Raw genomic sequence first — 16,093 nt, 5'->3', positions numbered from 1 at the left:
TCCCAAAAAGTATGTCTTGAGGCGAAATTTGTCCTCAAATCTAAAAGAACATTGTTATATCTTGAGATGTTCAAGAATCAGACAGTTGGTTCTATTGAATTGCACATAAAAGCAATCAATAGTCAAATTATACATGGCATTTACATATGCGTTTCTTTATGCACAAGAGCAGAGACATTTTCTCTATCACCGTGTACATTGTGATGACTATACGGAAAACTTTCTTGGAAATGTTGCGAGCATCTCTCTTAATCTCAATGTACTTGTATAGGTAATCCCTTTTCTACTTGGCAATTTGTGCCTTTTAACATTGAACGATTCTCATAAACTCTCCATTTTTTCGCTGTTCTTCCGCCTTTGCATAAAACCGTACTTTATGTCTTTTTTACTGCACCACACCCATTACAAAATTTATGTTCTACCTTCTCAATTGGCTGCTGATGCAGTGAATACAGCGACGACTTTCTAAAAATACACCCCACTCAACAATGTAGATTATTATTGCAATAAACACCGAAATAATTGACTCTTCAATTAGCCATATTCTGAGGATTTGTACATTCATATCAAGAACTTACGTATGTGGTCATAATCAGTGGTTTGCACAGAGGCTGCAATGGTTGGGAAACTTCCACAGTTTAGAGACTGAGGTCCAAATCTCAGAAAATCTGTTACTCGTCAATTTATTCAGTTCTTGATTTCACGGCAACTTGGCGCAAAACCTCACCTGCAAAGTTGTGAATGTTGGCAAAACCATTCAAAATTATGGAATAACTTTGCACGCGGAAACGGCTATAATGATGTCAAGGAGATTCCTGAGGAGAAGGTATCTTCGGAGCGGCATATAGAGCACACCCGTTAACTGCCGCTGTATGATTGTTTATCGCTAACAATGTGAGAATCTGTGGGGGAATGTGTGGGGGGTGGGGACATGGCAGGTGTGGGGGCGATGAAAGGTAGAGCATTTTTGCTCCTTTCGCCACTCACCCTTCCGCGGTCTCACGACAATTTGGGCATTTGCGCGCGTGTGGGTGTGCGTTTCTCAGCCGGGGCAGAGCGCCTTCTGTGTATCACATAAAGTGTACAGCACGCGGTGTGGGAGTCGTCTCAGTGCTCCTTCGCACCATTATTATTATTTCCTTGTTTGCGTGTAACAAAATATTCGACAGCCGACGTGACGGTGCAGAAAAGATACAATTTACACACCAACTGGATACTCCTTTGCTTTGCACACTCCGGCATATACGCAATGTCACATGGAGCAAATTTTCTGAACGTGTCTGCTGTTGGCGGGGTGCAAAATGTGATGAATGTTGGCGCGAATTCAATTTATACTCAATCCAGCACCACTTCACCACCTTCTGAGGATATTGTGTGGATGGGGTGAAGAAAAAACGGGAGCATAATAATATTTTATTGTGCCAACTAAATTGACTATCGTGCAAGCATTGCTGTTGCCTTACAAATTGTTAATAATAAATTCTCACTCAATACGCACATTGGTACTTTAGCTGCAGATCGAGTTCAGCTTCATACTGGTCGTACAATTTTAAAGGTTAAAATGTAGTTTTAGGTGGTTGATTCATTTCAAATGAAATTTTGACTTTTCTCTGTCAAACAAAAGGATCACAAAAATCAGAATACTTCAATTTTCTCATAATAAATCAGAGTATTTCTTAGATTTCCACATGAATAAGTAAATACTGCCAAATGATTATAATTGATATTCATTTTGACCTGTTACTACAATGAACAGCCGCACATGAGCGAGCATGCACATATTTAATACACTTTCTGCATTTCACAATGAAATTATTCTAAATTTCCTCCAAAGCAGGAGATTGAGTGTAGAATGATAAATCGACTACTCATTGGTGAATTGCGCTCCACCATATATGGCTTCAGATAAATTGAAATCGTGCACAACATCAACAAGGCACAGATTTCACGTGAAGAAAGGGCAAAAATAAGAGAAGTGAAAAGCGAGAGATAAAGGGATTCTCCTACATCACCTTGAGATGCCATGAAATTCACCTACAGTGCATTCAATGCATTCATCTATAACGTTCTGATTTTGCTCCACCTCGAGGCGCAGGTTTCCCATTCTTCCTATGCCACGTGTAAAATTGCGAAATCACTGTATTCTGGGTCCTCAATCGTCCCAAGAATGCAATTGAGTTCCATTTGTACAGGGCTGCACAAGAAATTCCCATAAAATTGATTTACAATCGCGATAAGGATGAAATCCACCCATTGGGAATATGGCGAAAGTGTGCAATTTTGCAAAATCACTCCTCTCTGGGGGGTAGAAAAAAGCAAATCAATCTTTCATCTGTCGAACAATATTGCCAAAGAAAAGAAAAGAAAACTCCATCGTCTTTCGCGAGCGTCAATTCAATTAGAGCTTAGAAAATTTGTGTGACTTTTATCCGAAGAAATTGCTTTTGGAGGAGGATTTCTTGCATTGTCTGAAGACTCGTTCACATACCTTTGATGTCACTAAAAGAGGTATTGCGCGGATATCGAATAATGATTTGCTCAGTGTGGAATCTAAGGATATTTAAAAATTAATGCTCGAGAAGCGCATGTTTGCCATGCAATTTATTTTCATTAATTTGAGCTTCAGGGGTGTTTATTTGTTCAGAACAAATACAGTGTTCATATATGCACAGCAGAGGCAAAAATAATATATAGTTTCTCGCAATTACATAATAATTTTGCTACAGTGTGAAATTGTTTTTGCAATTTTCTGCGGTAAAGAGAAAAGAGAGAAAACGAAGATAAAGACCGAGAGCGAGAAAACCCTAAAAGATAGTTCATGACAGAAATCCAGCATAATTCTATTAGGGCGAGGCATTGGAAATTCAATTAAGTTCAATCCCATCAATTGGACAGTAACACCATTTCCCATTTTCATGATCTTCCTTGGGCCATCGCACGGAGGGAATAAATGATTGCCGAATCCAAATAATCAGTCCGCAAAATAATGATAACGATTTCCTTGTTTGTGCAGTGCCGATGGTGAGGAAAGAAAGTATAAGGAAAAGTAATTACAGGCAAAATTGAGACACCAACACCGCAATATCGAAAGCAATTAATGGAAATTGTGGAACGGTCAGGAAATAACTATATAGACGGGACTGAGAGGCTGAAGAGTGTTTTTCATTTAAGATGAAAATTCTCTAATTGAATTTATGCCAATTTTCCACCGAGTCTGGAGCACCGCTCTGTGCGAAAGCGTTTATTTTGGCTCATGAAAAAGCTTCCCAATCAAGCGATGATTGACACACGCGAAGAGCTTCTCTCAGCACGCACACTCAAATTACATAGAGTCAAAAAAAAACTCTAAAAATAAAAAAAATAACAATTTACACCAAACAAGAGCCAATTAATGACTTTTTCGCTCTTATCAACTTTTAATTGTGTCCCCACACTTTCTCTGATGACAGCAAGAGCTCATGAGGAAAAAGCTCAATACAAATTGTTGCATCTGCGCCAAATTACACTTTCAGTCATTGCTGCATTATTTATTTATTCAGCACCATTTTATCTCGATAACAATTGTTGTTTTCCCGAAAAATTTTCATGACAAAATTCCCGCGAAACTGGCAATGGCGATAATGGTCCATGGCACACAATCTTCGAGCGTGAGGAGCTATAAATAAAATAAATTGCTATTGATTTTATCATTTGCACTCATCCATTTTCCGAGTATCCATCCATGCAGATTTCTACTGCATTATTCGCTATTGCGCTCGGGCTGCGATAAAAAAAACACTGTCTACCATTCGTTCTATCACTCAGCAACTATTGTTCCCATACGGCCGAAAAAGGCGATAGACATTCGGGTGTGACACGCAAAAAGCGCGAATTTCAGGATGGAATTCTGCCAAAGCGCGTACCTGTCTGTGAATCAAGGCACTAAATTAATTTCCAAGTGTGTCTCAGTGTGGACGAAACGGGGATAAAAGTTTCACAACTCCGTGTGCTATATTTATTGGCGTAAAAGCGAAAACTATGCTTCAATCTAGAACGCGGAATGTGTGACATGAAATAGGGACAAAAAGCTTTCATCATCAAGGCTCTGCTTTCAGCAGAGGGACGCAGAAAAAGTGATGAAAATGAAGTTCGATCTCGTGGGCTTTTTTTAACGCTTTGAAGCAACGTATATCCAATTAGACAATGCAATAGACTTCATCTCGGTGGACACAGTAAATCCCTGTTCTTGGCGCAAGACTGGGCAGGGCATATAAGTAGGCGGAACTTAAAAACAGTGAGTTTGCTAATGACTAAATGCCGACTTTGCTGCACTGGCAATATGACAGAGAGTAATTTCATCGAAGTGCTTCTCCGCACCCTTCACTGTGTGCCATAAAGAGACGGTAACGGTTGGAATTTCTCAAGTAAAAAAATGGAATTCCCAGAAATATCATCCTAATTGCAGTCATTTAATTAAAAATGAATTTCCCTGAGCCCTTTCGTCCACCTGTTCCGAGCCTAATGTCGATACGCCGACACTCTTGTACATAGTGCGCGGCGAAAGGAGTAGAAGGCAGAGGCATTTGCTTCCCGAAATTAATCGCCCAGTACGAGTTTCTGTGAATGGAACTGACACGTAAGGCGGAAAAGCAAGCATTTTACATTCAATTAATTCCTCTCACCATCTTTTTTTTCTGTATAAGCAATTGAAGGGAGACGCGCCAAATTGATGGGTTGGGCACGATATAAATGGAAAAAAGTGTGCTTGAAGAGGAGTTCCTTTTTCTTTCGACCAACCCAAATGTGCCCACGTAAATGAGGAAATGCCAGCATATCCTCTTACTGTGTATGTAATTGAATTTATCTCATGGCATTCACTTGACGAAGAATTTCATTGTTCTCAGGGCCAAGGCACAAGATATCACATCAAACTGTCCACTTTTCCACCATCTCAGATCATCTCCTAAAGTCAATTAAAGCTTCCTGTAGGCTGGCTAATATACAGTCCATATGGCAGGGCAGTTTGTATAGCTGTGTATATAGACAGTGGGGTATTATTGCCACCACAGTTCTCTATCTCACCCGAATCTTCGGATTCCAATCGGAGAATATCTGGCTTCACATCTGATACCGCCTCCCAATCCAGATGCCACATCCACTGGGTGTTAATCCACTGTTCGACCACCACATAAGCAAACATTTTCACTAGACATATCAATGATTACTTTCGCTTACTCCATTCTTAGCACTCACCGTCAACAGACATTTGCTCGTGACACAGACAGACGTTCATTGTTATTGCATTTTTAATACTATTGAATTCATGAGTTACTTACTTGAATACAGAGCGAATTTATAGCGATATTTGGGGGTGGAAAAAAAAACTGCTATGGATGCTCTGAAACCACACTTGTTAAGTGAGTACACTTTCAATACAATGATTGAGTTGCACAGGCAATCACCATACACAAACACTTGATGTCGCTTTATTTGTCAAAGAGCTTAAACGACAGTAAAGAAATCACTTCAGTTGACTGTAAGAATTCACTGTAATTGACGCCAAAGATGAATTTCCGGAACGCTTTACTTGAATATACTTCAAGAGTATATTTTTGAGAAAAAATTGGAACATTTTTCCCTCTTTCACAGAATTTTCCAAGAGGATTGCGAGGAGAAAAATAACTTGAGTTTCTGTAACTTCCAGTCATTACAGTCCGTGAAAAATGTTTGAAAAGAAAATGTTTCGTAAAGTGTACTTCTCACGACTGAAGTTTAATGTGTTTGTATTATCCTGTCGGGAGATTAAAACCTTATATGAGAGATGAAAAATTCAGTAGAATTCAATTTTGCCATAACGAATCGTGAATCGGTAAACAGAGCACAAACCATTGAGACAACAGAAGCTATCGGCGTCGAGAGAGTGGATGGCAAACAAGATATGCGATGAAATCAACGACGATGACGATGATGGTGAAATTAAATTGAGTGCTTCGTGCCGGGTAAAACCCAAATCCTCATCCAAACAAAATTAATTGAGCCACTAGGGTCCCCAGTTCCAAGAGTGCGCCCTGAAAAAGAATACACAGAGAAACCGTCGAGGATCCGCCAACACTAAAGCTTCGGGCGGAGGAAAAAGCTTCGTTATTTCTGGACCGCTCCGCCAGCTTGTAATAAGATTTGGTCGTCGACGGAATTATTCAACCGTTAAAAACATGCAAAACCGCAACTGATGGTTCAATTCCCTTAGCGTCTTGACGATTTCATTCTTTTCGCCATGCGATACCTCGAGACGCGACAAGCGACGCTCTGTGCATGAAATTCAATGGGGAAAAATCAATAGAGACTTACTAAATCTTCACATTTATGTATATATAATTTTGTGTTCCGATCAGCGTCCATTTTTTAATTTTTTTCCCCTCTATTCAAGTCCTCTTTTCTGCCTCTGTCACCATTCGATTCGGATCTGAGTAAATCCATCGCGCAAGAGGATTGATAATGACAGCAGTTATTCCTTATCATTGTGTGCTTCTGTCTCATCATGAAAATTGTATGCGGAGAATAATATAAGACATTTGAATTCAAGATGACAAATAAAATGCTTGTGTTCACATGTTAATCTTGAGTAAAACTACATTAATTGCCAGAAATTAACGTTCTTTATCGCTGAATTTCACCCATCTAGTCATGAGAGGCAGCCGAAAGGGTGGGAATTTTAAATGAATTCCTTCTCTCTTAGCGGCATGACCTCAATTTTTCTAATGATCCTCCCTCGCACGCTGGGAATGAGTTAATTTGCACAAAAGAAAGTTTCTTCTTAAACCCCATTTTGAAACAATCTTCATGAAATTGCCCCTTTAACAATCCTCCTCCAAGCACTAATTTGCGCTTGTGATTTCAATTTCTCCCGCACGAATTTCGACATGGCCCAGCATTCACCGTAATACGTATAATGCCAACACTTCATGGGTTCTTCTTGGGGAAATTTCAACACAATTTATATGATGAAGCTTTGGTAAAAATTTATGCTTTAGGGAAATGAAATGTACTCTCCATACGAAGCAGTATATTTTGTGTTGCTGCAGAGAATTTCAGCCATAAATATTTCTTACATGTACAATACACCGGCTGCATAATGTGAATTCTTAAAGCTGCTGCATTTACATAAAGCTCAGTGGGACTTTTGGTACATTCGAGAGGCAGGTAGTCGATTTTTATTGCCAACCCTGCCAACAATGAACTTGAGCAATCATTGAAATCTTTAAAGAGTTGTTGTGCCATTTTTTGCCGTTGTCCCTGAAGAATCTGCCCGAAAAGCAATCTCTCTTGCGAAAGACAAAAGAGAATGTCTTCACTGTGTAACTGAGTTATAATAACAATGGCAATATAATGAAGTTGAGAATCATGATTTCAAAGAGCTTTTATGAGAATTTACATGCTCCTCCGCCATCGCGACATGTGCCGAAATGGCGCTGGGGTGTCAAGTCAATTCGCAGGGTAATCATAATGAGCGCCAGAGCTCCCCTCTCGCCGCCTCCGCGCCCCATGAGCAGGGCTACAATTATCCGAAGCGACGCTTTGGTAGGCAATTCGCAAGATGACATAGGCCTAGGAACAGTGGCGGTGAGTTTAAGTTCAAAAGGCCACAGGAGAACGGTGAAATGAAATTGAGGCAATTTCGGTAATTCCTTCAGCCCGTCGCTATCGTTCTCTCTCCAGAAATCCAATACATTGTGTGTGTGGGTGGGTGTGTGTGTGTGTACATGTGGGGAGAAAAGATGAAGTTTTCCACGGCAATCCTCATACACGCACTTTCGCCCCAAACGCCCACCCCGGCTTGGATACCCATCAGCTTGGCATTTGTCTGTTTCCGAGGGATGCGCATGTTTCCAGGGCGACACCGCAACACTCTCATTTCGGAAGTGATGCGGCAAAGATCTATTTCTCAACTCAACTCACATTTCCAACTTTACACTATGTATTCCTATGGTTCCTATAGTGAAGTTGGTTTTCCCTAACGATAGCGTTTAATTGCAATTTAGAAATTCATCTGGGGATCAAACCAGTTGAAGAACAACCACACTATTGGTATGTAAAATTAAATTGGAATTGTCTTTATAACTTGATAAAATACACCATATTTACAATGGGCGAATGAGAAATTTTATTCACTTTCTTGTGGTAAATTACACGAAAAGCTGAGCGAGGAATTATTTCTAGAGATGACTAAAGGAAAAAACCCAAGAAGATGGAGAGGAGTGGGAAATGTCGCATTAAGTGACTCCCACAAAATGCAAAAATGCTAATAGCATTCATTAGTTATACAAGGAAAATGAGAGAATGGCGTCATTCGTATTAAGTGTGTCTGAATTTTACCCAAGGAAGATTCTCCATTCTTATGCCTCAGCGCTACTCTAAGAAATCCCCCAAAATATACAAACAAAGGTTCATCCCACAACTTTCCCTAATAGATAGTTTCTTGCCATAGGGGTGGTTCGAGGGTGGCTGTTGAACTCTGTTATTATTGCTTGTATTATTTTTGTAGCGGATGTTGTACTACACCATTTTGATTGATGATTGGCATATTTTAGCCAGTAGTAACATGAAAGCTTTTCTCTTCATCCACAACACTTGCCAGTCCTATATAACTCACAATGGCACGGATTAGAATTATTAAATGTGAGACAGATTTCGTGCAAAAAAGTCATTTTTCTTGGCGTCGTGTTGAAATACGCTTTACGCTCAAGGGTCTGAAGCAATGAAGCTTGCGTTAATTAATCCTTGATTTTACCTAGAAATAAACAATTAGAGCATCTTAATATCCCAAAACAAATCTTTGTTTTCTCTAAACTTCAACGTTACTCAACTATGTGACAAAAAGTCCTTAATCAAAATTCCACTGTGTTTTAGGTGCTAAATTTATTTATTTCTCAAAATTACTTCACATTCCTAAGCTCTATATAATCATTCTGAAGCCTCACTGGATGTTTTGTGTTACCTCAACGTCTTTAAGATTTCCTTAATAAAGCACCACGTTTTTACAGCTTTATTCACGTTGAAGTGAAGCAAGTCAATTGTGATGCGAAGTATTAATTACAGACACATTTGTTATCAGATTTTTCCTCGGCAAATAGCTACTCTCACACTCAAGGTGTGAATTGTAAAATGTATCCCCGGTGACGAAGCGGAGTGGAGACTTTCCCAAATGTGCTATATCTCTATAATATGGCATTTCCACGCAAATATTTGCAATTAATTAGACGAGATAAGTGTAACACATCACTTGTTATATCTCTAGTGGGGCGTACAACGGCGGGAGCTGTTGTGGGAATCCAAATATAATTCCCCGCTACAGTGAATTATTAATGAACCAATCTTCGCGTCTGAGTGTGTGGATTGTGAAAATTTATACGACTAGTGGTTAAAGGTGTTTAACCAAGTGCTACATCCGTCGTTAATCCCCACCTACAAGGCGCGCCCTGAGCATCCATATGGATAAACGGTCTCACATAACCTAATTGCGAGTGGGATTTTACTTAATAATTAAGTAATTTCGTGTATGAGAAATTTTATATCATCCTTCATTCTGCAAGCTTGGCGTGGCCTTTCAACCTGCGCCCAGGTAGCGGAGCAATTCCTGTTTACACCGTGGGTTTATGGGCGCTCTTGAGATCATATTGAGAGTGCGGTGCTCCAGCTATCTAATCTCGTGGAGAGTAAGTTGTCTTGCAAAACTAATATATCATGCAAAACCGTTGCGGCGCCAAAGAACACCAACTCCCATGCCGCACCGCCGAAACTCGCCACCAAAGGGTGGCACACAAACAGGGTGGGTGTGTGTATCGTGTACAGTGAACAGTCTAAATGGAATTTCATCCCCCTGAATTATCGTCACGCACAAATGAGGTCGGTTGCAGGAAATGAAACAAAATTCCCATTGAAATTACCTCAAAAACCCATTCAATGGTAAATTTTCCCATCGGGGTTGCGAGCATATTAGGAAAAGGAAGAATCTGGACCCAATTTATAATCGAGAGTGAATAAAACTCTACTGTTCGCTTTAATTAATTAAGAGCGGAATTTCTCGGAAGTAATCAACAATGTGAAAATGGGTGTTCGTACGAGACGCTATATTTAATTAATGTAACAAATTCAACACTCTATAAAAGCAAATTAAATCCACAGGATACTCTTTCAGCACTTTTCAAAGTGTTATTTATTAATTTGCCCAAGCGCGTCTCCCCATTTATATGCTCAAGTGAAAGTATAATTCATCCTCAAGTGATATGCTTCTTAACGTCTCTTCGTACACCTCAAAGGAGGGCCTCTTGATGTGGAGGCACAACAAATTTCCCGAATGAATTGAGAAGTATTCCAGCAATGAATCGCCAAAATGTTTCAGGCATATTTCAGTAATGTGACTTCATTAATTAATTCAACTGAATTCAATCTATTTCGACAATGCGCTTTCAATTTACCACACAGCAGTGTGTCACAGACCGAGCTTATCGGTGAATATCATTTTAGCTAATAACAACATTCCTGAAGAACCATCGGAAATTCCAACTTTTGTGCTACAAAGTTTTTCCAAATCAAAAGTCAGTTCCGTATCACATTGAAATACCTACGAAGCAACTCAATATAGCACACAACGTGATGAAATTTCGGGTAATAAAATGCGAAATCGCAATTTTACGATATTAGCGTGAAGGGAAATCAAACTGACCTGAAGAAGTCTCCCTTTCTGATCCTCATAATCCGTCCAATGTGATTTGCGAAGAATAAATAAGCTATAAAAATCCTTCCATCCGAATACAGTTCATGTGGAAAGTAATTGTATTTTGGGTGAAGTGCGGTATTATTCATGGAAATGTATAGTGTGTGAAATCCACACAGAATCGCGACCGACATTTGCAGGAATCACAAAAGTGAAAACTTTACCCATTTCATTTGCAAATTTATGACAGGGCTCATTATTTCTGGCACTCTCAACTCAATTTTCTTTCACTTCCACCCACGGCATTTTCCTCCAGGGCTTGCTTGGACTAAATCCCCATCGGGGAGATGATGAAAAATAACCCCAAAAGAACTTTTCCTCGTGTTTATAATGATAAACTTTTGTTTAGTTTATTCCACCTTGTCTTGTTTTTGTCTCACTACCCTCATCTTTTTCCTTACATCCGTACCATTCAATTGTTATTCCACGAATGGCGTTGGATGTGAATTGAATTTCGAGACAATATTGTAACACCCAGCTCAAATTCATGCCTCATACCACGGAAAGTGGCTTGTCTCGTCCTTTCATCTCAGTCCCGAGAGCTCCATCAAGGAGTGATCTACATAATACAGGACCGTCGCTTCCCTTTGCTATTCACCTCCTGTCAGATCCGCAACCGTGTGTTTCACTGGTGGCTCAAGTTATTTTTGCATTATGCACAAGAATAGGGAATTGCACGGCAACAGGGAGGGGTGTTTTAGGGTGCAAAGCACCCAATCTTAAGAGCCTGATCAAAGATACATTGATGTCGATTGGAAGCCTGTAGTCTAATCTCTAAGTCTTGAGCACTGTTTCTGCCCATGAATTTCTAATCACTCTCAAGCAATTTGCATGAATGAAGCACTTCATTTTGGTGATTACGAAGTCAGTGATTGAGGTCAATCAATTTTGAACAGTTATACACAATTAATTAAAGGATAATCATTATATTTTCTCCCATTCCGAACAGTTAGAACGTCTCTCGTCTACTCTCTGTTAACGTGATCTGGTTCAAAAATAAAATTATTCTTTAATGACACTTCAAGTGCTCTAATCCTTAGTCGAGCATGGAATCGAAATTAAATTTCAATCGCTCCAGTTACATTGTATCCTTAATGATACAAAGTGCACTGTTCATGTACAAGCAAATCTCAGTACCAGGCTCTAATCCGCCGGACTTAGGACTCGTCCTGTTCTGGTGTGATGCCAAGAATATCGTGTGACGGGCGGAAAAGTGTCTGCTTGTATTGTGAATTGTGCCAATGATATCTTACCATGATAATCCGTGAAGTATAACTTGTATTTTCTACGACACCCCATGATTATCCTCTATTTTATGCTCAGTGACAACAGAGTGGGTGGCACCGAAGAAGAAAAGTGGACGCCAGAGATGCTTCACTGTCACAGTGCAAGCTTGTAACATCTGCTCGTCTTATTAAGGATTCATATTACTTGGGCGCGCTTTCTTTTGTGAACACCATAATCGCTTCTGGTCTCTTCCCACAACGCTTCAGACCTGCCCAGAGAAGAATAGGACGCGTATCAGACGTCTTCCTGCCATCTTATCGTCCGCATATAATTAGTTTTACTGCAAGTTTTTCATTTAGGCCAGCCACTGTACTTCCGCTTCCGGCACACAGATTTTTTACGCTCTCACGCGCAAGATGTGAATGAATGTAACCTAAATGTTGCGCTCTTGTTCTCTGACACGGACTTTTAGCTGCACAGATGATTAAGTAATTACACCGCAGTGGGTCGCAGTTGGAGATATAAACTATTGTCTTACGTCTTGTGAGATTTAATTACGTGACTTTGCTCGATGCAGTCAGAATTATTCAGCAATGAAAAGGAAGTTTACTAGATGAAATTATATTGTCAGTTTTCAACTAAACCCCAAATGAATAGTGTGCGTGCTTGTATTCTGTTCTTTTAGTATATTGCTCTATTTTTTCCCCTCGGTTAAATTATGGAGTTGTTTCACACAAAGACTATAATGATCAGGACTTGCAGAGCATTTGCTTAATGGTGTGGGGACAGAAAACATATTTTCCCATTCACGAAAGTGTTTTCTGTCATTGATTAGTGTGATCCTTCGTGAAATAGAAATCCTTTCATGATCCTTATCTATATCCGCCCCTCCTGGATATTTCACTGCATTAATACGGAAATGAGTGAAATTAATTATGGGATGATTTTGTTTAGGGAATAGAAACAGCTTTCTATTTTATTAATATCTTCACGCTCATAAATTTCGACATGGTGTCTAAAGGAACTCTTTAAAGCTTCACAAGTTCTTTCAGCACTCCGAAGGTGTTCAAGAGGGTGGAAAAAATGTGAATGGGAGGAAAGAAATAGGATAAAAGAACTGCTAACTCATTTTCCTCTTCCTAACTTACAGCTTTTTCCAGAAATGAGGGGAAAACCCATATAATTTTCGGGACTGTGGCAATTGATTATTATTCCTGACGGTGGATTGATGTGGCTCGTGATTTCATTAGCACAGTTGCACGAAATGCTGAGCAGTTGCTATTTTCGGTCAAATTATCGCACAAATATGGATTTAAGCAATTGCGGAAATTGGAGATAATTGAATAAATGCCGAGAACAGATGCTTTACTACCCCAAAAACGAACCTTCAGACTGCGAAGGTGCAATTTGCAAATTTTCCCAATTTACCTCAAATCAAAATATATCGAACGACGGAGTCCACATGGTGAAAACATTTCACATTTTGCCCTTCACGAGTAAACAGTGAAAACCACAAATTGCAGAACTTCTCTGTCTGCTTCGCAGCTCTTTCGCTTCTGCAACTCAAAAGCAAATGAGGTGGGATTGGATGTGCTCTCGCCTCCCCCACGAAAATACATCAACGACCATCACATTTCCCATACAAATTTGTTGACACAGCCCTGAAACGACATCATTTCGCATCCTGTTGCCCATCATTGCTGGTTGTTTGTCTGCAGGCTTTGCAGGGGGCCAAATCGATAGTGTAGAGTGACATTTTTCCGGTCAGAGACAATCTGTGGTGGAGCAAACTTTCAAAGTTTCTTGGCATAGTTCTCAAAGTGGACCAATAAACCCGAGAAACTACAATTGAACTTCAACTTGAGGACATTGCCATCGTCAGCAATTAGATGACGTTTCCCATTGAACACATTATTTGTGTGAGTGAGACATCAGAAAAACTCCGCCCACAGAGAAGCCCCTCCCCATTCTAATTCATTAAATCCAATCGCCTTACAGCAGTATTTCAAATTCCTTGTATACAAAATGCTTGGCTTTGCCGTACATGCCCTGTGGATGAAAAATTTCGGAAGGAGCAGGAAATTTAAATCTATCTGGCAAAATGGTTCTGATTCATTTGAATACAAGATACACAAGAGAATCTATTCACAATTTTCCTCATTCATATTTCTTTTTTGTCCGTCCGCTCGAGGGAGGACGGAGAGAAAGTAAATGAAATGGAATGTGGCAGCAGAAAAAAGAATGGATATACATATGCAATTGCGAGAATCTATAGGGAAATATTTAGGGTGTACCTTGACCAAAAGGACCCTTGTACTCGGGCTCCGGCGTACCGGTATAGCCAAAGTGAGTATATCATTGGGTCGGGAGTCTATAAAACTCCAACATTTCACCGTCCCTTCATCATTTACTCTAAATATCCGCTCCCAGTGGATCATTTTGGCATCTTGAGGCGAGGCAAATGCGAGGCCGAAATTGAAATGGTCCGCATTCGGCGGACGTGCGGGTGAAATTTTCAGGCCAAAACGGCAATGGGCATAAATCGGAATATTGCAGACCGCATATTATTTGACTATGGCCACAAGTGCATTGCATTGGGCTGGCAAAAATTCAGGATACACAATTTTTCGTTAATATTATTCAAGTCATGGCGCTGCATGACGCTGGTGGTTGATTCCAAAGTTCGCGTATACACAAACTGGCGTGGAATATTTAAGGCTTTTTCATGGCACAAAAGCCACCAGAATGGAATGTAAATTGTTACTTTAGAATTACTATAGGCAAGTGTTTCTTGCCACAAACTGCACAACTGGATGGTTGTAGAAAACAGAGAATAGGAAGCGATGTGGGAAAGAGGAACGTTAAAAGTGAATGATTAAAAATGATATCGAATTTAGATGATTTGTTATATCTCTCTCGAGAAAACTCAATAGATTTGTACAATGTCTGTGCTGTGCATCTGCTTCATTCCTGCTCTTTGTGGTTATCGAACTTATTCAATGGTTGGACAGAGAAAAAAGAGGCAAATGTGCAGAATCGAACTGAATATTCTTCAACGCTTTCCTCCTTTTTTCGACGACACGAAAAATGAAAATCAAGCCAAATATGAGCGCCGGAGCGAGGAAAGAAAGGGCGATAATCATATTCGGTTTCTTGACGAGAGCTCGAACCCAAAGTGTGAAAAGCTCAGAGGAAGAACACTCCCATCGGAACAACTTTTTTCCAGCCCAACAATGGGAACCACATTCACCTCCACCCGTTCGCCTTTTTCCTTCCTCTCGCCTTCCTCTCGTGGAATTTTTCCACTTTTGCCCTCCGTGATATACCAAATTCTCATATCCACGTTTTGCTCAAATGGCAGAAGCCAAGAGAGAGGCGCACACAGTGGCTGTGTGGTTATAAAGTCTGGGGATATTTTATTATTTCGTAAATCGAACTTAACAATTTTACCCAAATGTGTAATTCCATGGACGGATGATGAGCTTTTTATGGTCCAATTCAATCGTGCATAAAGAAGAAATTCCACCACAGGATATACTCTATGCCTGATTCTTTTATCATCCAAAAATGCCTCACATCCTCCCACTCGATACTTCACCTCGGGATTCACCCTCTAAAAGCATCCAAATTTGCTCTATTTTGACAGGATATCCCATTATCATATTTTTTTGCCAGAACACACAATGAAGAGACACATAACGTAAAATATGATGAAAATCCTGCGACAAAAGAATTCAATATCCACCCACTCAGAGGCGGAAGAAGTGGAATTGAAAATCACTTGAATTGTGTCCTTAATCTTCGATCAATAAATAGTTGTGAGCGGCGCACACTTAAAATTCCAATCAGGCGTCATTATCGAATTTATGGGGGTTCGTTAAGGAATGTCTTTTGTCTCCGAAGAGACAATTTTTAAGCAAGTTGGAGAACACAACAGAGTTATAGGATTAAATGCTGGGGTATTGGATATAAATTTCCGATTGCTTCTCTTTATTAGGATTGAGTAGAATTTTGATATTGTCCTTCTCTTGCATCGAAAAATCTAGACTACTTTTTGCAGCTTTTTTTTAACTGCAGCTTTGGCAATTGAAACTCCATCAAAATTATCTCTGA

General features: G+C 39.9%; 1 protein-coding gene across 9 annotated transcripts in view; it reads left to right on the top strand.

Annotated features, from left to right (window-relative positions):
- LOC132259713 (disintegrin and metalloproteinase domain-containing protein unc-71) overlaps positions 1 to 16,093 on the top strand; it is a 168,618-nt gene that overhangs the window by 107,613 nt on the left and 44,912 nt on the right. The gene's annotated exons all lie outside the window — the stretch shown is intronic.

This window comes from Phlebotomus argentipes, unplaced genomic scaffold (assembly GCF_947086385.1).
Source record: "Phlebotomus argentipes unplaced genomic scaffold, Phlebotomus argentipes genome assembly scaffold_18, whole genome shotgun sequence".
Classification (NCBI taxonomy): Eukaryota; Metazoa; Arthropoda; class Insecta; order Diptera; family Psychodidae; genus Phlebotomus; species Phlebotomus argentipes.
The sequence above is the reverse complement of the archived record's forward strand: the minus strand, read 5'-3'. Positions and strand labels throughout refer to the sequence as shown.